This window comes from Mustela nigripes, chromosome 3 (genome assembly GCF_022355385.1).
Source record: "Mustela nigripes isolate SB6536 chromosome 3, MUSNIG.SB6536, whole genome shotgun sequence".
Taxonomy (NCBI): domain Eukaryota; kingdom Metazoa; phylum Chordata; class Mammalia; order Carnivora; family Mustelidae; genus Mustela; species Mustela nigripes.
In genome coordinates this window covers 144,397,294-144,422,803 of record NC_081559.1, presented here as the reverse complement: position 1 = coordinate 144,422,803, position 25,510 = coordinate 144,397,294, and the positions used below count along the sequence as shown (strand labels likewise).

Below are 25,510 nucleotides of genomic sequence, written 5' to 3'. Positions count from 1 at the left end.
TCTTTGGGGTAAATACCCAGTAGTGCAATAGTAGGGTCATAGGGAAGCTCTATTTTTAATTTCTTAAGGAATCTCCACACTGTTTTCCAAAGTGGCTGCACCAACTTGCTTTCCGCACCAACTTGCTTTCCGCACCAACTTGCTTTCCCACCAACAGTGTAGGAGGGTTCCTCTTTCTCCACATCCTCTCCAACACCTATTGTTTATTGTCTTGTTGATTTTGGCCATTCTAACTGGTGTAAGGTGGTATCTCAGTGTGGTTTTGATTTGAATCTCCTTGATGGCTAATGATGATGAACATCTTCTTATGTGTCTGTTAGCCATTTGTGTCTTCTTTGGAGAAGTGTCTGTTCAATACGTGTCTTCTGCCCATTTTTTGATGTGATTATCTGTTTTGTGTGTATTGAGTTTGAGGAGTTCTTTATAGATCTTGGATATCAGCCCTTTGTAGTGTCATTTGCGAATATCTTCTACCATTCTGTGGGTTGTCTCTTTGTTTTGTAGACCGTTTCCTTTGCTGTGCAGAAGCTTTTGATCTTGAGGAAGTCCCAAAAGTTCATTTTCGCTTTTGTTTCCTTTGCCTTTGGAGACGTATCTTTAAAGAAGTTGCTGTGGCCAATGTCGAAGAGGTTACTGCCTATTGTCCTCTAGGATTTTGACAGATCTCAGCCTCATGTTGAGGTCTTTTATCCATTTCAACTTTTTCTTTGTGTATGGTGTAAAAGAATGGCCGAGTTTCATTCTTCTGTATATAGCTGTCCAGTTTTACCAGCACCATTTATTGAAGAGACTATCATATTTATTTTTTAATTAAGTTTTTCATTTTAATTCCAGTACCATTAACATACAGTGTTATATTTGTTTCAGGTGTACACTATAGTGATTCAACAGTTCTGTACACTACTCAGTGCTCATCATGATAAATGCATTCTTTAATCCCCATCACCTATTTCACCCACCTCCCCACTCACCTCCATTCTTATAACCATCAGTTTATTCTCTACAGTTAAGACTGTTTCTTGGTTTGTCTTTCTCTTGTATTATTCTTTTCTCTTTTGCTTCTTAAATCCCACATGTGAGTAAAATCATATGGTATTTGTCTTTCTCTGACTGAAAAGTCTTCATATTTTATACTGAAAGCATGAGACCATGAAACACAGAGCATATAATTAATGTAGAAAACTTTGTTATTTCATCTTCTTGTATAACCTGAGTAAGAAAATAATCCACCAGGAATAGGTCTCTATCAAAATGAGTTTTGACCTTTCTATCTTGTCATCTGGATAGCTCATTGGCAAAGGAATGAAGAAAATGCTAATTTCTGGGATAAGCAGGCTCATTATGGTCCAAAGAAATTTGGTTACTTAGATTTGGATACAGGGTTGAAAATATTTTAAAAGCATTTGTTCAGCATAGATTTTGTGAGTGGCTCTTTAGAAGATTACTAAGATTCCACACCTGACTCAGTATGTTTGCAACACCATTGTTAAAATGAAAGCTAGCACAGAAGGTACTCCAAATTTTTTGCATTTTAAACCACGAATAAAATATAATTGAAAAAAAGAATGACAAGCATGAATCAGTTTTGACAGAGAAGATACACGGGAAAAGGTAGTATTTTTTCCTTATAAATAAGGATTCTAGGTCATTGATACTTGGGTGTCATTTGGATAAATCAGGAGAAAGGAAAGCATCTAAGCTGGAAGAGAATCACAAAAGCAAAAATAAGCATCATGAGGGGAATAGTGAAATGATTGACTTATTTAAACTGGAGGTTTATTTGAAAAGTAATGGGAAGTGATGTTGAATAAGTAGCCCAAGATGAGAAGCTGTTGCAGCCCTGAAGGCCAGACTGAGTACTCAGAAACCACTTAAGATTCTTAGGAACTGAAATTAGGGGGTTCTGTACAGAGGAAAGGCTAGAAGTAAGCAACTGAGGATGATTTGAAAAGAGTAGAAAATTAGAGGGATAGACAAATCGAAGACATGGTAGAGATGAATTGATGAACTTGAATTTGATGATTAATTAGTTTCATAGTCTTCTTTTAGCAGATATGTCTTGGGCTGAGGACCAGGTTTAGATGGGACAGAGCCATCAATAGATCGTGATGGGGGTAGCCATACAGTCAACAAATAACCTACTCTGAATCTATAAATCATGAGTGTGATTCTATAATTCCTATAAAATTTGTGTACATGGTTGATCTTGCAAAGGTATTTTTATAAGATATTCATCTTTCTATTTTAGGTAAACTCAAACGTTTCTGTAGAAGATAAAATTTTGTCTGTAATATATACCTAACATATTTCTTTTAAAATGATATTGTTTTATCTAGGAATTTGTTTTCTCCATTTCTAATCAGAAGTACCTAACATTTTAAATTCTAGTTCAAGCACATGCTAGATATCTAATTCTTGTTACTAATAATCATATCACTTCAAAAATAAGATTTCTTTATGTGTTTAAAACACTTCTTACTGTCTTTGTTCAGTAACTAGCTTTTAGGTAAACTTTCTGAAATAATGATGGTATCAAATAATCCAGAAAACAATAGGGATTATTCTCAGTAGCCTCTAGGCCTCTTCATAGTGCTGATTAGGTGTCCTCACAACATGGCTACTAGGTTTCCACAGAACTAGATCCTGCACCTTTTTCTGAAGGCTAAATATGAAAAAGCAATGGCCTGCCTGTCTAATGATTTGGTCTTGGGGTAATTTGCTTGGCATTCTATCATTAGGGTTTCTTTGTATTCTGCTGTGACTAGCTGACTTGTCACAAATGAGTGGGTTGGCAGTTGCTCAGAACTTAATTTAAAGAATACTGGTTCCTATAGTATGAGAGTAGTTTGAAAAAGTGATGCTATTAGATCCTTAGCCAAATAAAATAAAATTATAGATAGATGGATAGATAGATAGATATAAATACACATACACACACACACACATATATATAATTATATATATTATATAGTTTTTGTTTTCTGAGGTATCTATAATGTAGATTAGTTAATAAAACCATACAAGGACTTCCATTTCTATATAGGTAAAAATTCAGAACAACTCTCCTGCTGAGAATAACAAAATCTGGACAAAATATACTATAAGGAATCACTTGGAGGCACCAGAGATCTAACAAGGCAAATTCATGGGAAATATGGGAAAATGAAGAAATTTTAGGTTGATAAGCCTGCCATGAGGGGCCAGTTTTCCACTCAAATGCCTGTTGGTCCTGGAAGATATAACTGAGAGGCTGAGAAACTAAACAGGTCTTCTGATAGCCCTGTATAAGAGAAGAATAAAACTTGGAATCTAGAATCCACCAAAGTTGGGAATGAGGCTTGTAAATACCCCAGGCTCTTGATTAAGACACTAAATGTCTCCCATTAGGAATAAGAATGAACTGTATAGACTGACCTTTTAAGCCCGAAGCTCAAATTCAAGTCACTCTTAATTCTTAAAATTAAATCAAAATGACCTCAGATTGCTGGTTTCTAAACCTGCCAATAGGAAAGGAAAACATCTCTCAAAGAAAAGAATGTCATCAAGTCTCAAGTTATTTCTACAGATTTTCACATGCTATGTCCACTACTCAACTAATAATAATCAGATCATGAGGCGATAAGACAGTATGGTTGAAAAAAGGCAAGAAAAATAACAGATAATGGACACATGGGACTCTACATAATAAATTAGCACACACAGGGACCTAAAAAACTTTTTTAAAGTTTTTATTTAAATTCTAGACAGTTAACATACAGTGTAATGAGTTTCAGGTGTATAGTATAGCAATTCCCCACTTCCATACAACACCTGGTGCTCATCACAAGTGTACCCCTTACTCCCCATCTCCAACGTAACCCATCCCCACACACACTTCACTTCTAGTAACCATCAGTTCGTTCTCTATAGTTCACAGTTGGATTCTTTGTTTGCCCTTCTCTCTCTCTTCCTCTCTCTCTCCCTCTCTTTTTTCATTTGCTTATTTCTTTTGTTTCTTAAATTCCACATGTGAGTGAAATCACATGGTATTTGTCTTTCTCCAACTGAGTTATTCCACTTACCCTAATACTCTCTAGCTTCATCCGTGTCACAGCAAATGGCAAGATTTCATTCTTTTCCATGGCTTAATAATATTCCATTGTATTTCTCTCCCATGTCTTCTTTATCCACTTTTCAATCAATGAATGCTTTGGCTGTTTCCATAATTTGGCTGTTGTAAATAATGCCGCAATAAACATAAGGGTGTATGATCCTTTTGAATTAGTATTTTTGTATTCCTTGGGTAAAGTGCAATTGTTGGACCATAGGGGAGTTCTATTTTTAACTTTGTGAAGAATCTCCATCCTATTTTCCACAGTGACTGCACCAGTTTGTATTCCCACTAACAGCGCAGGAGGATTCTCCTTTCTTCACATCCTCGCTAATACCTGTTGTTTCTTGTATTGTTGATTTTAGCTATTTTGAAAAGTATGAAATGATATGTCATTTGGCTTTGATTTGCATTTCCCTGATGATGAGTGATGTTGAACATCTTTCATTGTTGGCCATCTGTATGTCTTTATTGGAAAAATGTCTATTTATGTCTTCTGCCCATTTTTAATTAGATTACTCATCTTTTGGTTGTTGAATTGTATGTTATTTATATATTTTGGAAACTAACCCTTTATTGAATATGTCATTTGCAAATATCTTCTCCCATTCCATAGGTTGTCTTTTACTTTTGTTGATTGTTTCCTTCACTGTGCAGAAGCTACTTATTTATACTTATTTATATGTAATCCCAAAAGTGTATTTTTTGCTTTTGTTTCCCTTGCCTCGGGAGACCTATCTAGAAAAATTGCTACAGCCAATGTCAGGGAAATAACTGCCTGTGTTTTCTTCAAGGACTTTTATGGTTTTAGGCCACATTTATGTCTTTAATCCATTTTGACTTTATTTTTGTGTGTAGTGTAAGAAAGTGGTCCAGTTTTATTCTTTTGCATGTAGCTGTCCAGTTTTCCCAATATCATTTGTTGAAGATGTCTTTTTTCCATTGGATATTCTTTCCTGTTTTGTCAAAGATTAATTGACCATATGATTTTGGTTTCATTTGGGTTTTCTATTCTGTTCCATTAATTTATGTGTCTATTTTTGTGCTAGTACCATACTGTTTTAATTACTACAACATTGTAGTATAACTTGAAGTTCAGAATTGTGATGCTGCCAGCATTCTTTGCTTTTTCAAGGTTACTTTGTCTATTCAGGGTCTTTTGTGGTTCCATACAAATTTTAGGATTGTTCTACTTCTGTGAAAAATGCTGTTGATATTTTGATAGGGTGTATAAATTGCTTTGGGTAGTATAAACATTTTAACAATATTTGTTCTTTAAATCCATGAGCATGGCATGTCTTTTCATTTTTTTGTGTCATCTTAAGTGTCTTTCATCAGTGTTTGAATAGTTTTGAGAGTACAGGTCTTTTACCTCTTTTAGTTTAATTATAAATGGGGGGTAATTGATAGCTGGGTGCTATGAGTAGGCATATCAGAATAATTAATAAATAGGAAAAGGGATTAGTAAACTGGAAAAGCATGCAATGAACAAAAGGATGGGAAAATGAAGGAAAGGGGATATGGATACTATATGTAATTGAATTTTCAGAGAACAGAAAAGGTTAAGACAGAAGTAGTATTTGAAGAGATAACAACTGTGAGTCTTCCAAAACCAATGAAAGATATAAAGGCACCAATTAAAGAAGACTTATGAATTCCAAGCAGGATAAAAAGTGCAAAACTGTAGACTCTTATACACTCTATGCATATATAATTGATCTTTACTTAATATTTTTAGCCTGCATTTGAAGACATTATTGCTGGTTTGAATGGGGCTATTCACTTTTGTAATTTTGGAGAATTCCTGCCTTAATGTGATAGGAGATTTTGCTACTGTTTGTGTTTCATTCTTAATTATTCCTTGGTTACAGGCATTTGGGTCAGCCTGAAACAATATATAAAGGGAAAATGTACATTGTAACAACTCCCATTAACTTGATATTATCCAGCTGTCTAGCATTCAATTATTCCTAACTTTCATACATACGAAAGTATGTATGGTACATAAACACCATATTTTGGGGTTAAATACATTATTATATAATCCAGTTCTTTAAAAATTTACTGTGTGCATATAACTGAATATCTGAATAACCACACACACCATTTCTTGGCATGCTGTTAGCAGGAGTTTATTTGATATATACCTGACTCTTTTATTTAGAAAAACCACCATTTTTACTTCTACTAGTTTTTTTAAAATGGCAAGCATTTTAAGTAATGGCAAGCATTTAACAAGAGAAATTTTTATTCACATTAAGTTCCCCAAATGCTGATGTGGATTATGAAACAGTGAATGTTGTCCATCTAGAAATGGAATCTGTTTACAACAGGTGGGGACAGATGGCCATTCTAGCTTCAGAGATTGTTAGCTGCCAAAAGGAATCAACTACCTTAAGGCACTATCTCTTAGAGTGGTTTCTTTCAGGTAAAAAAACAAAAACAAAAACAAAACAAACAAACAAAAAAAATCACCACCAAAACACAACACTAAAAATGAAGACATTTTTCTCCAAACGTAAATATTCAAAATTAGAGTCTTGAGAAGTCAGGTCTAGTTATTAAGTTATAGGATTCTATTCGTTTCTTCAAAGTTTAACACAGACCTGAGGGGGTCCAAGATGGCAGCATAGGAAGATCCTGAACTTCCCTCCTCACGTGAACATACCAAATCTACATCTATATCTGGAATAATTGAGAAAAGACCTGAAAATTAGCTGAGAAGCATAATCAGAACAAATGATAAAAGGACCACATCAAAACAGGTAGAAGAGGCAAAATCTCACCAAAACCCTACCTCTGGCACCACAACCCACAATAGGGATGAACCTCACAAATCCAGGGCTTCTCCCCGAGGAGCAGGAAGTTTGTGCCTCAGGTACCCCAACACTTGGAACTTGCATCAGAGAGACAAGACCCCAAAATGTTTGTCTTTGAAAACCAAAGGTTGTAGGGACCAAAGATGCTGCTGTGAAAGGACTCCCACACAAACTAACTTGCCTGAGGGCTCAGCACAAAAGAAACGGTGCTTAGAATTTGTGTGAAGGAGATTCAATTGCTAATTTTAAGCATCTGCTAGAGGAGCAGGGGCCTATTGAGAGTCTCTCCCGGGACAGAGGCCCTGACAAACACCATTTTTGTAATCCCCCTCTACTTGCTGGCCCTGGAAGACTTGCATAGGTATTGCACTCTCACTTCCTTGCCTAAGTGAGTATGCCCCAGCTCTGCATTCTCCCACTGTCTTGCAAAAGCTGGTGGTGCACTCTGGCCTCCACTTCCTTTTCTGCTAAATCTAGTAGGCATGCAGATCCGCATAGGGGACATTCCTTTATCACCTGGCTCTGGTGGCCAGGGGCTCTTTCATTCCTGGGTCCCATGTGACTATAACAATTGGAGAGACAGTTCTTGGCAAGCTACCACCCCAGGGCACAGCACAGAAAGCACACTGAAACACACCCCAGTTTTATAGGGGAAAAAAAAGTGTGAATTTACTTCTCCTGGAGCGCCAGTCTAAAGGGCAGTCTTTAGGTTTCTTACACATCTAGAGGTACTGTTAGGGAAAGTAGACTATAGAACACTATCTTTGTGCTCTTCCTCAGCCTTACTGTGGCTCTTTGGTGCCTTTCAAAAAGGAGTTTATCCACTCAAGGAGCTCCAATTATTGCAACTGTCATGCAGAAGACACCTCTAGATCACCTGGTCTGGAGGCCAACAGGGTTTGTGACTACATATTTTAAAAGCAGCTGCCCGGGCACCTGGGTGGCTCAGTGGGTTAAGCCTCTGCCTTCAGCTCAGGTCATGATCTCAGGGTTCTGGGATCGAGTCCCATATTGGACTCTCTGCTCACCAGGGAGCCTGCTTCCTCCTCTCTCTCTCTCTCTGCTTGCCTCTCTGCCTATTTGTGATCTCTCTCTGTCAAATAAATAAAATCTTTTTAAAAAATAAATAAATAAATAAAAGCAGCTGCCTGCGGGTCTGCCTTCCAATTAGCCTAAAACTAGATACTGAGATTCCTTCTTTTGGAATATTAAAACTGTCAGCAGCTGAGACCTTTCAAGACTAAATCTGGCTGCTTAAGACAATCACAAAGGTTTGAGAGACAACCAAGAGCTAGGGCAAGGTTAAATGATAAGTTTCATCTCCTACACAAAGCTACTCCTTCAATACTGGAAGAAGTACCCATTTTACTTAATACATAGAAACAAACACAGAGTCAAGCAAAATGAGGAAACAGGAATATATTCCAAGTGAAAGAATGAGATAAAATCTCAAAAAAAAAATCCTTAATGAAATGGATGTAAGTAATTTATGTGATGAAGAGTTCAAACAATGGTCATAAAGATGTCACTGAACTTCAGAGAAGAATGTATGAACACGATGATAACTTCAACAGAGCAATAGAAAATATAAGTAAGTATCAAAGAGAAATCACAGAGCTGAAGAATATAATAACTGAACTGAAAATACACTAGAAGAGTTCAACAGCAGAATAGATGAAGCAGAAGAAAGGATCAGTGATCTAGAAGACAGGGCAGTCTTCCCAAATACAGCAAAAAGAAAAAAAATAATAAAGAATGCTTAACAAGTGAAGAGAGTTTAAGGGACCTGTGGGACAACATCAAAAGGAAAAACATTCATATTATAGGAGTCCCAGAAGTAGAAGAGGGACAGAAAGGAGCAAAAAACTTATTTGAAGAAATAATGGCAGAAAACTTGCCTACCCTTGGAAATAGACATCCACAACCAGAAACCCATTGAATTCTAAATAAGATAAACCCAAAGATATCCACCCAAGTCACATTGTAATTAAGATGTCAGACATTAAACATAAAGAGAGAATCTTTAAAGCAGCAAGAGAAAAACATGTTATATACAGAGAACCCCCATCAACCTATAAGGCAATTTCTCAGCAGAAACTTTTCAAGTCAGAAGAGAGTGATATGACATATTCACATTTCTGAAGGGGAAAAAACTTCCTACCAAGAATACTTACCTGGCAAGGTTATCATCCCGAATTGAAAAAGAGATAAACTTTCCAGTCAAGTGAAACCAAAGGGCCTCATCACCATGAAACCAGTCTTAAAAGAAATGTCAAGGGACGTCTTTAACCTGAAAAGAAAAGGCACAAGAACACATGTAAAAGTATAAACCTCAGTGTTATGGGTGGTGGATTAGTCATTTATAAAGCTAGTATGAAGGTTAAAAGACAAAAGTAGTAAAAATAACTATTACCACAATAATTAATTAAGAGATACACCAAAAAAAAAAAAAAGATGTAAAATGTGATATCAAAAACATAAAATGTAGAGGGGTAAAAGAAATAAAATAAAGTAAAAATGTAGAGTTTTAAAATGCATATAAACTTAACTTGCTATCAAATAAAATAAACTATAATACATAGGTTGTTATATGTGAGCCTCATGGTAACCTCAAAGCAAAAATCTAGAGTAGATACAAAAAAAGATAATAAAAAAGGAATAATACTATAGAAAGTCATCACTTTTTATTCAAAATAGTAGTACTGAAAGTCCTAGCCAGAGAAACTAGGCAAGAAAAAGAAAAAAATGCATCTAAATTGAAAAGGGAGAAGTCAAATTGTGCAGACAACACAATTTTATATATACAAAACCCTAAAGACTCTACCAACAAGCTATTAGAACTAATAAACAAATACGGTAAAATTGCAGGATAAAAAAAATCGATATACAAAAATCTATTGCATTCTTATTAATAATGAACTGTTAGCAAAAGAAATTAAGAAAATAATCCCATTTACAATTTTATTAAAAAGAATAAAATACCTAGCAATAAATTTCATCAAGAAAGTGAAAGTCCTGTACACTGAAACATTATGAGACATTGATGAAAGAAATTAACAAAAACACAAATAAATGGAAAAATATTCCATGCTCATGGATTAGAAGAATTAACGTTGTTAAAGTGTTCATACTATCTAAAGCTGTTACAGATTCAATGTAATCCCTATCAAAATTCCAATGAAATTTTTCACAGAAATAGAGCAATCCTAAATTTTGTATATAACCACAAAGGACCCCAAAGAGCCAAGCCAATCCTGAGGAAAAAAAACATAACTGCAGGCATCACACTCCCTGATTTCAAACTATATTACAAAACTATGGTAATTCAAACAGTATGATATTGACATAAAAACACAGGTCAATGGAACAGAATAGAGAGCCCAGAAATAAACCCATACAAGAAAATGCAATGAAGAAAGGACTGTCTCTTCAATAAATGGTGTTGGGAAAACTAGACAATCACATGCAAAAAAAATGAAATTAGACTACTGTCCTCTATACTCAAAATTAACCCAAAATGGATTAAAGACTTGAATGTAAGGCCTAAAACCATAAAACTCCTAGAAGAAAACACAGGCAGTAAGTTTCTTCACATAGGTCTTGGTAATGATTTCTTGGATCTGTCTTCAAAAGCCAAGGCAACAAAAGCAAAAAATAAACAAATGGAGTGCTTTAAGCCAAAAAGCTTCTACACAGAGGAAACCATCAACAAAATGAAAAGGCAACCCTCTGAATGGGAGAAAGTATTCACAAGCACATGTCCAGTAAAGGGTTAATATCTACACTATATAAGGAACTTATACAGCTCAAGGGCAAACCAAAACAAGCAAGCAAAGAAACAAACAAACAAACAAACAAAAGACCCACGTAATTTGAATTAAAAATTGGCAGAGTAGCTGCAAAGACATATTCTGAAAGAAGTCACACAGATGGCCAACAGGTACATGAAAAGATGCTCAACATCACTAATCATCAGGGAAATGCAAATCGAAACCACAAAACCACAATGAGGTATCACCTCATACCTGTTAGAACGGCTATTTCCAAAAAGAGAAGAAGTAAGTGTTGGTGAAGTGGAGAAAGGGAACCCTCATGCACTGTCGGTGGGAATGTAAATTGCTGCAGCCGCTATAGAAAATAGTATGGAAGTTCCTAAATAAAAGAACAAACATATAACCCAGCAATTCAATTTCAGGGTATTTTTCTGAAGAAAACAAAAACACTATTTAAAAAGATATATGCACCGCCTATGTTTATTGCATGCAGCATTATTTACAATAGCCAAGATATGGAAGCAGCTTAAGTGTATAAGCAGCTTAAGTGTGTGATATACACACACACACATCATGGAATATTACTTCACCATTAAAAAAAAGAATGAAATCTTGCCATTTTTGAAAAGGTGGATGTATCATGCTAAGTGAAATAAGTCAGAGAAAGACAAACACCACATGATTTCACTTTTATGTGGAATCTAAAATATAAAACAAGTGAACAAACAAAACAAAACTCAGATACAGACAACAGAATGGTGGTTGCCAGAAAGCCGGGGGGGGGGGGGGGGCGGGGGGATGTGTAGAGGACTGGCTAGAAGAGGTGAAGGGGATGGAGAGGTACAAACTTCCAGTTGTAAAGTAAGTAAGTCATGGGGATGTAATGCATAAATACTGTGGTGCTTAGTTGAAAGCTGATAAGAGAGTAAATCTTAAAAGCGCTCATCACGGGGTGCCTGGGTGGTTCAGTGGGTTAAAGCCTCTGCCCTCAGCTTGGTTGTGATTGCAGAGCCCTGGGATCTCTGCTCTGCAAGAAGCCTGCTTCCTCCTCTCTCTCTGCCTGCCTCTCTGCCTACTTGTGATCTCTGAGTGTCAAATAAATAAATAAAATGTTTTTTTTAAAAAAACTCATCATAAGCAAAAAAAGAAAAAGAAAAAAATTGTAACTTTTTATGGAAATTGATGGTAACTAGACTTAGCGTGGTGATCCTTCCCCCAATATATAAAAATATCAAATCATTATGTTGTACACCTGAAACTGATATAATGTTATATGTCAGTTATACTCAATAAAAAATCAAAACTTGGGCCTATGAAGTTCATATTACACCTTTCATTTACCAATTTGTAATAAACTCAACTTGTATTGCTCAAGTGGTTTTCTATTTCATTCCAAAGATTAACTTCCAAATATAAACCACCGACTTTACTGTGCCAGGGCAAAGTTCGGAAGTAATGTTGTTTGCAAATATCCAGTCTGAAAAGGTGGGGAACTAGATGCTCTCACAGAGAAAAAAAAAACTAACCTCTTTCTTAGAAATTAAAAATGTGTTTTTACGGTTGGTAATTATTATACTCTATCCCCTGGGGCCACAATTAGCTAAATTTACAACTATTGTGAAGGATTGCCACACTCATATAGCATGATTTCAGACATAGTCATAAAGTGTACAAACAATATTTTCTGGATGCATATGTATTTCTCCTTTGAAATGTAAGAGAAGAAATGCTTTCCTAGGAATTATATATTTTAAGTCTACTTCCTTGCCAAGTTCCTTTCTTGGTGCCAGCTTAGCATCTCCCCAGGAGTTTCTGTTCCTGGCATCCTATGGCACAGATTTGGTGCTGGTAATAGCAAACTACGTGATTTGTTTAATAAGGGTTAGAACTGGGCATGTACTTTTATGGAGAGATGTCTTAGACACAGATAAGAAGTCACCATCCAGATGATTCTCTATGATAAGACCCATCAGAAATTCAATCCAGGTTGGGGGAGGGGGCTCCAGGAGTAATCAGAATCTATTCTCCATGGATGAGGTGTCATTATACCTAATCATCCTAGATTTCATGAACTCTCACACACATAGAGAATAGATTCTCTCTCTGACTGGAATCCCCCAGAGCCATGAGTGCATTTCCTATCAAGGATCAGTGCTACTGCTGAGCTGAAGCGCTCAGTTACCTGCCAGCCAGATGGCGCTTCCCCGTTCTGCAACCAGCGTTGGAAGGAAAATGCTTGAGAGGGGGTGGACTGTGAATGAAAAGGGATTTGGGAGAAAGTCCTCTCCCCACCCCCAAATTCACAGAAAAGTAACAGGCTTCTATTTAATCCAGCGAGGGTGACCCGGAAAGACGCCAGGTTTTAGGTATCATGGGGGGGTGGAGGGAGCGGGGATTCTAGGTCCCTGTCCTTAGTCATTATTCCCTACCCTTCATCGAGCTCTTACTGCATATCAGGCACTGGACTCAGAACTGTACATTGTCTTATTTGATCTTTACAATGAATCTATGATAAGTTTATTATCACATCATTTTATAGATGGGGAAATTGAGGCTCAAAGCCTTGTGTCTATTGTACAAGGCCACCTAGCCTTTGTAGTAGAGTTTATACCCAAATCTAAATCCTGAAGACATAGAGCTCCTCTCCCACAACCACTGCTACATATCCTTACCTTTTAGTACTTTTCATCTTTTCTCTTCCATCGGTATTCAAAGCACCACAACACTGCCCCCAGGCCCAACTTCAGATACCAATCATAACTTCTGACCAATCGCTATAAATTGGAGGTTCCCACAACCCTCTCCTCAGGTTTGATGAACTTGCTAAAGCAGTTCACTGAACTAGGGAAAACAGTTTACTTACTATTTAGCAGGTTATTATAAAAAGCTCCTTTAGGGGCCCCTGCGTGGTTCAGTAGGTTAAAGCCCCTGCTTTCGGCTTAGGTCATGATCTCAGGGTCCTGGGATCAAGCCCCACATCGGGCTCTCTGCTCAGCAGGGAGCCTGCTTCCTCCTCTTTCTCTGCCTGCCTCTCTGCCTGCTTGTGATCTCTGTCTGTCAAATACATAAATAAAATCTTAAAAAAAAAAAAAAAAGATCCTTTAAAGGACACTGTTGGAAGAGACGGGTAGCACAAGGCATCTGGGAAGGGGCAAGGAGACTCCATGATCTTTCAGGATGCACCATTCTCCCAGCATCGCTGTGTGTTCACGAACCTGGAAACTCTCTGAACCTCGTACTTTGGGGATTTTTATGGAGGTTTCATCACATAGGAATGATCAATTGTTAACTCCATTTCCAGCCCCTCTCCCCTCTCGGAAGCCTGCGTGAGGGGGACTAAAAATTCCAAGCTTCTTATCATTGCTTAGTCTTTCTGGTGACCAGCCCCCATCCAGGAACCCATCAGTAGTCACCTCATTAGGACAAAAAAACATTCCTATCATCCAGGAAATTCCAAGGGGTTTAGGAACTCTGTGTCAGGAACCAGGGTCAAGGACTATTGAGAACAAAAGATGCTCCTAATGCAAGATCTTATGACTTAGGCAGTTACAGTTTTAGGACCTCTGAGCTAGGAACCAGGGGCAGAGACCAACATGTAATTTTTCTATTTCATGCCAGGCTCTTAATAAATATTAATCTCCATGCCTTTTTCCTTTACAAGCTGGGTATGTAATGGTGTGTGTGTTTCATGTGTCCACCGAAATGAAAAATGCTGGCCATAGAAGACATCCCAGCTTTAGTCACCTATAGTTTCTTGGCAGAAACAATACTTTCTTCTCTCTTTTACTAAGTTGTTATTAAACATTGCCATGCCTCCCACAGAGCTGCACTGTGGCCTGTAGAGCAATGTAGCATAGTGATTAGCAGTGCAGGCTTTGGACCAGAGTCCAGCTGGCTTTACGAGTTGTTGCTGTCTGACCTTGGCAGATTACCTACCTCTCCATGCCTATTTCCTCCTCCATAAGTGTGTGTGTGTGTGTGTGTGTGTGTGTGTGTGTGCGCGTGTGTGGTGGGGATAGAGGGTTAGTCTACTTTGTAAGGTTATAGTAGGAACTAAATTAGATAATGTATGTAAAATATCTAGCGTAGTTCCTAGCATACAGCAAGAGCTAAATAAGCGATAATGATTATTACTATTATTTAATATTATTGCTGTAGTTAATTTTTTATACTCTTGGGCTGAAGGCTTTAAAGAAACACAGACACTCTCTTGCCATTGCAGTTGGACCCTGTTTTTGAAGAATGCTGGTTACCTTCAGTAGTCTGATAAGTGCAGTAATTAATGACTTATTTACTGATAAGCTGTTTCCCTTTGATGCAGGAGCTGATACTAATGCAGGTGATGTTTTATGTTTCCCACGACACCTTTGAATAAAATGCCATTTCCTCAGGAACAGCTAGAAATACGGATGCTAATTTTTCCTGTGCTCAGGAAAAGCAAGAGCGCTCTCACTGCAGTGGGCTGGAAGGAGCTCTCCAGAAACATTATGTCATCCTAATTTGCACTGCCAGGGGATGAGCTCATGGGGCGGGGTCTCACAGGGCTGCAGCTGTGCCAGTTCCTCACTTGTAGGATGTGCGTCCTCCTGGCTCCCCTCTCTCTCCCTGCTACCCCCTCAACCGCCCCTCCCGCACCTCTCCCTCCCGCTGCCTGCGCCAAACAGGAGCCCCTGCCTGACAAATGATTGAAAACCGAGGCGAAGTCCTGCAAAATAGAATCAGGCGTCAGAAGGCACAAGAAAGGCAAATTGTGCATTTTAGTTATTTTGTGTTCCAAAAAAAACAGTTGCAGAACTGCTGTTGTCAATGAGAAGAGACTTCTGTCGGTTCTCTTTGCTTCTCCTCCTTTGTCTGACAGCAGCATCTTTCCCCTCTTCTACTTCAAACAACAACCAGTCAACCCATACAGGAAAGGAGCTGATCACGGCTGGCCCTAAGCCACGTGACTGTAGCAAGGAAGAAACATGTGAGCAATTTACCACATTCTTCTCATTATAATATGTATTATAAGTATGTCTATATTCCTTCTAGTCTACCTGGTAGTATAGTAATGGCTAAACCTACAGACTTCAGAGCTAGCAGTCTGATTTCAGATCCCAGCAGAGACACAGGGTGAGAACTGTGCATCTCTTCAAGCCTCAGTTTCTCCATCTGTAAAATGGGGGTACTAATCAAGCCTTAGATCAAATGATCTTTGCAAACATTAAATGAATATTGCGTGGTAATCACTAAGCACAATGCCTGGTCCATGGAATGTACTCAGTCAATGTGAGTGATCATTAATAAGCTACACATGCTCAACTGCTTTATTAAACAGTCACAAGAGAATATATATAATATATATAAATATATATTCTAAATATGAATTAGAAAGATATAAATTATTATGTGATATGCTTTCAAAGAAATTCTTTACTCATAAAAAGGATCTGTTTGGGTGTTTACCTCTTATGGAAATGTTCAAACATACGTTGAAATAGAATCATATACTGAGCCCCCAGAACCCATCACCCCACTTCAACAATTATCTAACATTTTGGGAGCTTTGTTTCATCTACTTCCCATGGATTTTTTTAAGGTGAAGTATTTTAAGGGCAAATCCCTGACACTGTGTCATTGCACCTATAATATTTGAACATATGCCTCTAACAGAAAAAAGGATTTTATTTTTAACTTAACCACAGGTATTATACACCCTACAACAATAAAATAATTCCTTATTTATCATCTAATAACATCCAGTCCATATTCAAATTTCCCTAATTGCTCAAAAATGACTTTATATATATATATATAATATATATTTTTTAAAAATCACAGAAAATATTTCTAAATGCTTAGACTTTTTAAAGTGATTTCTAAATATGTCATATTAATTCTTTTTCAGAGCTTAATTGCAAGCATTGAAAAATATAAATATTGTTACTTATACAGTAGAAAATAACAAATTGCGAATTTGTTTTTAACCATGGTTAATCTGAATGGTTTGTTTTAAAGTAAGAGGTTCTGTATTGGTTAGGGTACCTAATACATAATAAATATGTTATTAATTTTTAATCATTAATTTTATGTGATTCAGAGGGCCAGCATTTTGATGTGCTCATTTTCTAAATACATGATTCAAAAATCTTACTTAGACCAACACTTAGTGGAGAAATAAGATCATAACTTATTCTTTCCCTGTTTGTTTCATCTTAATTTAATGTCTATAAATCACTATCTACATTAGAAATTTGTTTGGAAAACTGTTTAATGTTCAATATTTCCAATAGCTATTCTTGGTTACATGTAAACATTCAACTTAAGTTCCCCAAAATATATCTTTTTCCATTTAAAGGCAAGCTCTGTATGGTACCCGATGTGTTTAGAATTCATATAACCAGTGTTAACAGTAAGTCCCCAAGGAAGCATGAGTTATGTGCATAAAAATTTATGTGTACACTCTATTTTTCATAAAGGATATAGTCTCTGTTTCATTGCTGAACATAAGTTCCCAGGATGACATCATATTTTTTCTTTGACAAATCAAGGTCATTCAAAAGGCTCTGTGATCTGGCCCCATTACTTCCCTGGCAATAGCTCTCATAACTTCCTCTTTTCTCTGTCTCCCAAACCCACGAGGCTGCAACTGTGTTGGACAACTAGCCATTCTCTCTGTGCTTTCCTGTCCCTGCCCTTCTTGTTCTCAAGCTATTCCATATACCTGAGGAGGAGTTGCCAAATTTAGTAAATAAAAATACAGGAGGCCCAGTTAAATTTGAATTTTAGATAAACAAGGCATTTTTAGTGTAAGTGTATTCCAAATACCACAAGGGACATACTTATACACAGTTCTTGTTTTTCTATCTGAAAGTCTAATTTAACTGGCAGTCCTGTGTTTTATCTGGCAATGCTAACCTAAGGAAGCCCTTTAAGGGCTGGCTTTTCTTCCAAGAAACTTTCCCAACTACCCTCCCTACCCTGCTACCACAGCATTTTGCTGGAACCTCTCATTAAATACATAAGTACATCAACATTTTAAACAGTCATATTTTTATGTGTCTCCCTACCACTTTGCAAAACAAACAGCATGCCTTATTCCTAGAGTTCTGGATTTAACATTTATACCCCACTCCCCTTTTCCACCCCAGAGATTAGATAGTACTAACCCATCACAACATTTTCCCCAGTGAATTGTTTCTTTGGTTTTCTTCATGTAAATCTGGATGGCCTAGGTCCACCATTATTGGTTGCTAAGTGCTAAGAGTATAGCAGGCTCTGTGGTAAGCAGCGGAGGTAAAGAGGTGAATTAGATGTGTTTCTGACCAATAGGAACTCACAGCTTGTGATCTCAGAACTAAAACACATAAATGGGCAGGGATTTTGGTAGGTATGATTTATTTGATAAATATTCATTAAAATCTCACTATATGCCCGGCACTGTTCTAGGCACTGAGCATGCAGCTGTCCACAAGGAAAGCTCATGGCCTCCCTGAGTTCATTTCTTGAAGCAGGAATATCCAACTGGTGGATGTGAGTGAGAAGTCCAGGAACCTTGCAAGATATCTAGTGAAGAGGCTGAGTCCTGAAGTAGAGTAAGATTTGTCAGACAGATGAGGAGTGGGGAGCTGGCACTCCAGGAGGAAAACTGGACAGTGCAAAGGAACAGACTATGAAAAAGCCCCACATGTAACCTCTGTTAGGGCAGAGAATGGATCAAATAGAGTGGAGCCTAGGGCAGGAAGACCAGTATGAGTGGCTATTGTTTTGGGAGGATGGACCCAGTAGAGAGGTAATAAGGGTCTGTACTAGTCAGTGGTGGTAAAAAACCAGAATGGGAGAAGGATTTTCAGTTATTTCTGCAGTAAAATTCATACATGATTTGAATAGGTTGGGTAAAAGGGTCAAGAAGACAAATGAGCCTCAGACAACTCCCAGTTTTCTGGCTTTTACAACAATTTGGACAAAGGTTCCAGTGTGGTACACAGGAAGCCAGTTGGAGAAGGTCTGGACAGGAGGGATATTTGGAGGAATCATTAGTGAGCATTGAGAGATAAAGCCATGATGATGGATGTAGCCAGCCAGGGAGAGCATATAAAATTAAGTTTGAGGGAGTCCTGGGAAATGTCATTTGGCAGACCTGTGTTTATATCTGTCATTTTGCAGATAGGTGTTTGTCGTGTACATATACTTACGTATATGTATTTGCACATGGCTGAATGAAGCCAAATCCAGCATCAGCTTGGAAAAGAAATAGTGAATCATTAATATGGCCTTGCTATTCTACATGTAGAATGTTTTTATAAATGAAAAACCTTATTGATTTTATTTGATTTATTATTGACACAATCTGTGACTCCCTAAAGAAATATCATTTGGGGTGCTTGGGTGACACAGTTGGTTAAGGAACCAATTCATCCAAAAGAATGAAATTGGAATCAATCCCATTTACAATTACACAAAAATCCCTAAGATACCTAGGAAAAAACTGAACCAAAGAGGTAAAAGATCTGTACTCTGAAAACTATAGGATACTTATGAAAGATATTGAAGATGACACAAAGAAATGGAAAAACCTTCCATGCTCATGGATTGGAAGAACAAATATTGTTAAAATATCTATACTACCTAAAGCAATCTATACATTTAATGTAATCCCTATCAAAATACCACCAGCACTTTTCACAGAGACAGAACTAACAATCCTAAAATTTGTATGGAACCATGAAAGACCCCCCCCACCACCACCACCACCAATAGCCAAAGCAATCTTGGAAAAGAAAAGCAAACCTGGAGGCATCACAATACCAGACTTCAAGCTCTATTACAAAGCTATAGTCATCAAGGCAGTCTGGTACTGGCACAAAAACAGAGTCATACATCAATGGGACAGAATAGAGAACTCAGTAATGGACCCACAACTATATGGGCAATTAATCTATGACAAAGGAGGAAAGAATATACAATGGGGAAAAGGCAGTCTTTTCAACAAATGGTGTTCGGTAAACTGTACAGCAACATCCAAAAGAATGAAAATGGACCACATTCTTATGCCATGCACAAATATAAATTCCAAATGGATGAAAGACCTAAATGTGAGACAAGAAACCATCAAAATCCTAGCAAACACAGGTAGCAACCTCTTTGACATCAAGCTTAGCAACTTTTACTAAACATGTCTCTAGAGGCAAAGGAAACAAAAGCAAAAGGGAACTATTGGGACTTCATCAAGATAAAAAGCTTCTGCACAGTGAAGGAAATAATCAATAAAACTAAAAGGCAACATTCAGATTGGGATGAGATATTTGCAAATGACCTATCTAATGAAGGGTTAGTATCCAAAATCTATAAAGAACTTATCAAATTCAGTATCCCAAAACCAAATAACCCAGTTAAGAAATGGGCAGAAGACATGAATAGACATTTTTCCAAAGAAGACATACAGATGGCCAGCAGACACATGAGAAGATGCTCAACATCACTCATTATCAGGGAAATACAAATCAAAACTAGGAGATACCACCTCCCACCTGTCAGAATGGCTAAAATTAGCAACATAAAAAAACAAATGTCAGTGAGGATGCACAGAAAGGGGAACACTTCTACACTGTTGATGGGAATGCAACCTGTTCAGTCATTCTGAAAAACAGTATGGAGGTTTCTCAAAAAGTTAAAAATAGAGCTACCCCACAACCCAGCAATCTCACTCCTAGCTATGTACTCCAAAGATACAAATGTAGTGATCCAAAGGGGCACCCGCATCCCAGTGTTTATAGCAGCAATGTCTACAATAGCCAAACTATGGAAAGAACCTAGATATACATCAACAGATGAATGGATAAAGAAGATGTGTTGTGTGTACACACACACACACACACACACACACACAAAACACACACACACAGTGGAATACTATGCAGCCATCAAAAATGATATCTTGCCATTTGCAATGGCGTGAATGGAACCAAAGGGTATTATGCTAAGCGAAATAAGTCAATCAGAGAAAGACAATTATCATATGATCTCCCTAATATGAGGAATTTGAGAAACACAACCGAGGATCATGAAAAGGGAAGGAAAAATGAAACAAGATGAAACCAGAGAGGGAGACAAACCATAAGAGTCTCTTAATCTCAGGAAACAAACTGAGGGTTGCTGGAGGGGAGGGGGTACCTAGAGGATGGACATTGGGAAGGGTATGTGCTATGGTGAGCACTGTGAATTGTATAAGACTGATAAATCACAGACCTGTACCCCTGAAACAAATAATACTTTATATGTTAATAAAAATAATAATAATAAAGTCCCCCCCTAGAAAAGAAAGTTAAAAATAGAGCTACCCTATGATTCAGTATTTGTACTACTAAGTATTTACCCAAAGGATGCAAAATACTGATTCAAAGGGGCACATGCCCCTAGATGTTTATAGCAATGCTATGAACGATGGCCAGATTATGGAAAGAGCCCATCAACAGATGAATGGGCAAAGAAGATGTGATGTATATATACACAACGGAATATTACTCAGTCATCAAAAAGAATAAAATCTTGCCATTTGCAGTAATGTGGATGGAGCTAGGACATATAATGCTAAGCTAAATAAGTCAGTTAGAGGAAGACAAATATATGATTTCACTCATATGTATAATTTAAGAAACAAAGCAAATGATCCTAGGGGAAGAGAAGGAAAAATAAAATAAGATAAAAACAGAGAGGCATACCATAAGAATTTCAAAAGAATTTTTTTTTTATCTAATACTCAGAGTTATTCACTTTTTTTTTTTTTTTAGTGACACCAACACTAATTTTTCTAAACTCCTCAGTTGCCATCCTGGAGCTTTTGGCACACTGAGGCAATTTATAGAAACATGGATGAAAGGTTGCCCTTTTTCAAAAAGTGAAGAGGGTAGCCTGGGGATATGGACAAAAAACATTCACTCTTTCCAACAGCAAATATACTCTCAGATCAGCTGTAGGAGAGAAAACACTGTATGAAGTGTACATACAAGTTGAAAAGAGTGTCATAATGAATTATTGTTATAAAAACATAATTGCTTTGAAAAAGCAATTTGCTTTAACAATTTATGATATATTGGTGCTACAAACATTATTAAAAAACTGGAAAAATCTTTAAGTTATGCACCCCTCTTGCTTGGTTAATGTCTTTAAGTTCTTGTTTCACTTTAAATCACAAGTAAATATTTTATACTGCTCATGGTTTATGCAACAGTAATGAACATTTATTAAGAAATCACCACGTTCCAGACCTGTCCTAATTTGTTTTTAATTTATTTTCATTGCTAGCTAAGCTCACAATAGTCCTGAGAGGTACACAACTTTTCATTCCCATTTTAAAGATGAGGAAATCGAGATGGAGAGAAAGTAATGTGCTTGAGATCACACAGCTAATAAGTGACACACCAGGCAGTTTGGCCTCAGAACCTATGTTCCTAATAAGTAAGCCTTTACGCTAAGCTCTTGATTTTGAATTAAAAGTAGAACATGTGAAGGAGCGCCTGGATGGCTCAGTCAGTTAAGCGTCTGACTCTTGATTTCAGCTTAGGTCATGATCGTAGGGTCATGAGATGGAGTCCCATGTCAGGCTCTGTACTCAGAGCAGAGTCTGCTTGGGATTCTCTCTCCCTCTGCCCCTCCCCCATCTCCCCTCACACTCTCGTGTGCTTGCACTTCCTCTCTATCTCTCTCTTTCTAAAATAAATAAATCTTTATTTGTTAAAAATAATAAAACATAAGGTGCATATTTAGCCTTTTTATGATTTTGCTCTTTATTAAGCCTTTTTGATTAACTGACCAAGCTAGCATGTTAAGGGGTCTCCCACTAGACTATAAATGCTAAACAATAATGATAGTTCTAGAAATTATAAATCAGGAATGATGCAGGGCATCTTTTAGCATCCAAAACTGCTTGATCAGTCTGGTTAAAAAAAAAATAAGTCATCAAATAAATGATAAAAATGGATATTAAAAAGTTTTCAGCAATTTTTAAAAAGGTCTTCTCATTTCTAACCAAATATCTATTTCTCTCATTTTAGTATGCCTTTGGAGAAAAATTTTCAGAATACCTTTAGTTACATCATGCAATACGGCTGACAATGTAAATACTCATATCCTTTAATTAAGCAGACAATTAAACCCCTGTGCATGTTCTCATACAAAGCATTGTGACCACTTCCATCCCCCTCTACCCAATCTTCCAGGCCTTCCTCATTCCTTGCTTTCATTTAGCGTGTCTAAGATATTCAGACTGTGACATCTGCATTTTCCTTCCTTTTTATACAAAGAAATCTCAAGCCTCTTCCTCTTTCTATTTCCTTAAAGTTAGCACAGCATTCCAAAGTAAAATTTGTTTCCTCAAGATTTAACACTTAATTTGCAAATCTCTGTTTAAGCGGTATTCCAGGCCAGACTCTGTGGTGGGCCCTGGCTATACAGGAAGGTGTAGAAAAGAAAGTGCTTCCTCCCTCACAGCACATGTAGTCTGTAAGAGGTATAAACAGTTGAACCACAATCACAATAACAGCGTGAAAAGTGATATAAGAGGGATGGATGATGGACATACTAGGTGAATTGTGCCTAGGCAGGGCCTGGGAAAGGAGCCACTGGAAATCAGCCTTTGTGTTGGAGATGCTTGACCTCCACCTGGCCTGCCGAGGCTGACTGCCTGGTTGGCTGACTGATGACTGCCTCTCTCGGTGACTGGCTGCCTGACTGAGATTGATGAGACTAACCAAAGGATAGTTGCTGGTTAACCTTCTCAATGGCTGACAGCAGGGCTTTGGTCCCAGCTTCTTGGTGGTCCCTTCTAAATGAGAAAGCAGGGCCCTGAAAACAGTCCTTCCTGCTATTTCTATTCTACCACTGAGGGAAATGAGAGGAGCTTTCTCTTGGTCCCCCCACCTTCCCCTGGCTTTGGCAGCTCTGACTGCCACTGCTGCTATTAAGGGGGAACAACCAGGGGCAGCAGGAGAATGACTCCTTTCTTTACTCAGGTGCTAAGCCTCCTCCGTGCTGAGTTCCAGAAATGGAACATTCTGGACTGGTGCAGGAAGTAGTTCACTTTGGAAGTTCCTGTGGCCACGACACAGAGATTGCTCCATAAAACAGTCTTAAAATTCACCTCATACTTTAGCATTTCCTATGTGCAAACAATTATAAAAAGAAAGTTTAGATGGTCTCTTATAACCTGCACGAGCTAGGCTGTGACACTTTGGGGAACAGGTAGGAGGAAAAAGGAAGAAAAGCGGAAGAGGCTTGGCACCCAGGGCTTAGAGACTGCCTGAAAATGGAGGTGGGACACAGAAATATAAATCTGCTTGTACCGGGGGGCTGGCCACCCTTTGATTCAACTTGGGATACAGCTGATATTCAAGGAGTCACATCTGGGTAATAGGGGAATGCAGCCAGGGTCACCAATGAGAGGCATTGGTATCCTAGGAAGAGCATGGATCTAGGTGAATTCAAACCCTAGCTCCACCATTTAAGAGCTGTGTGATCTTGGACAAATCAAAACCTTAAACCTCCTCCTTTTCCGCATGAGATTAGTGTGAGGCTGAACTGAGACAACGTGTATAGACTGATTGACGGCCTGCCATCAATATTAGTTCCTTCCGTGTCAAGTAAGCTAATTGACTTCCTGTGGTCACACAGTTGGTTATGTGGAAGCCAGTCTGGGCTGGAAAGTGGACCCACTGCTCAATATGGAGTCTGCCTGTTTCTCATGGACTCAGTAACCTACTTCTGCCAGCTGCAACAGTGACCTGCTTTCTCCCAGCCCTCAGCTTCTAACACATCGCCTAAAAACAGAGTGATAAACAAACCTCATTTAAGCTAAACAGCCACGAACGGGCCAAAATCCTTGGTGAAACGGAAGAAAATGCCTCAAAGATTTGTAGAAGCAAGCAACCTTTTGAGTATGTGTCAAAGGTCCCCAAATCTGCTCTTTATAAGAAAAGTAGGAGATCCTTTGTCCCAGCTCCTTTAAGCTTTGTGATAATTGACCTATGTCACATTTTGAAAAGAGTAACCCTGCCATTATTGGCCTAGCAACTGGGAGTTATTTGTATACTAATCAGTAGTTATTGTTACTCTGATCTTTCCTGGAAGCATGCCATGGAAGCTTGTCACTTTGTTTTGGTACCACCCCAGGGAACACACTAGGTAGTCTTTGATGATGATCAAGACATCACTAACTAATGGCTCCCTCTGCTGATTTTAAACCTCAGTAAATTGTTTGTTATCCAATCGGAACCAACAAAAATGTATAGCGTGCCCACTCTGCGCAAGAAATGGACTGTGGCACTAAAGAACACAAAGATCAAGGCAGCCTGGCTGCTGGCCACTGGAAGGAACGAACCTGTGTACCTGGGAACTAAAACACCAAACCGCACAAAACTGTTAGTTAATTTGGCACAAAACAAGGCTGAGTAGCAAACCATTCCAGGGTCGGTGGCTTAAACGACAATTCCATACTCTCACCCATTCTCACTCACATGCAGGCTGCCTGGGGGTCTGCCGACCTGGACTGGCTTTGGCAGGGCTGTCCTTCAAAGGGCAGGCGGGAGCTCAGGTTTGCTCTGCATGACTCTCCTCCTTCGCTTCGTGAAGGGCACGGATACAAGGAGGGATGAGGCTGAGTTAGAGTAGGTAGCAAAACAAAAGCTTTAACCCAGTTGTGTAGGCTGCACTTCATCCTCCTACTAAAGTACACGTCTCATGAATTCCGCTCTCTGGTTCTCCATTGTGTCCTCGATGCCTGGTGCAGAGCAGCACGTAGCAGGAACCAATGGATACTTACCCAGAAACTAATTAAATGAATAAGTGGTGCTGTG

The 25,510-nt window shown here is 38.1% G+C and overlaps 1 protein-coding gene across 1 annotated transcript in view; it reads left to right on the top strand.

Annotated features, from left to right (window-relative positions):
• ZNF704 (zinc finger protein 704) overlaps positions 1-25,510 on the top strand; it is a 237,691-nt gene that overhangs the window by 136,308 nt on the left and 75,873 nt on the right. The window lies entirely within an intron of this gene.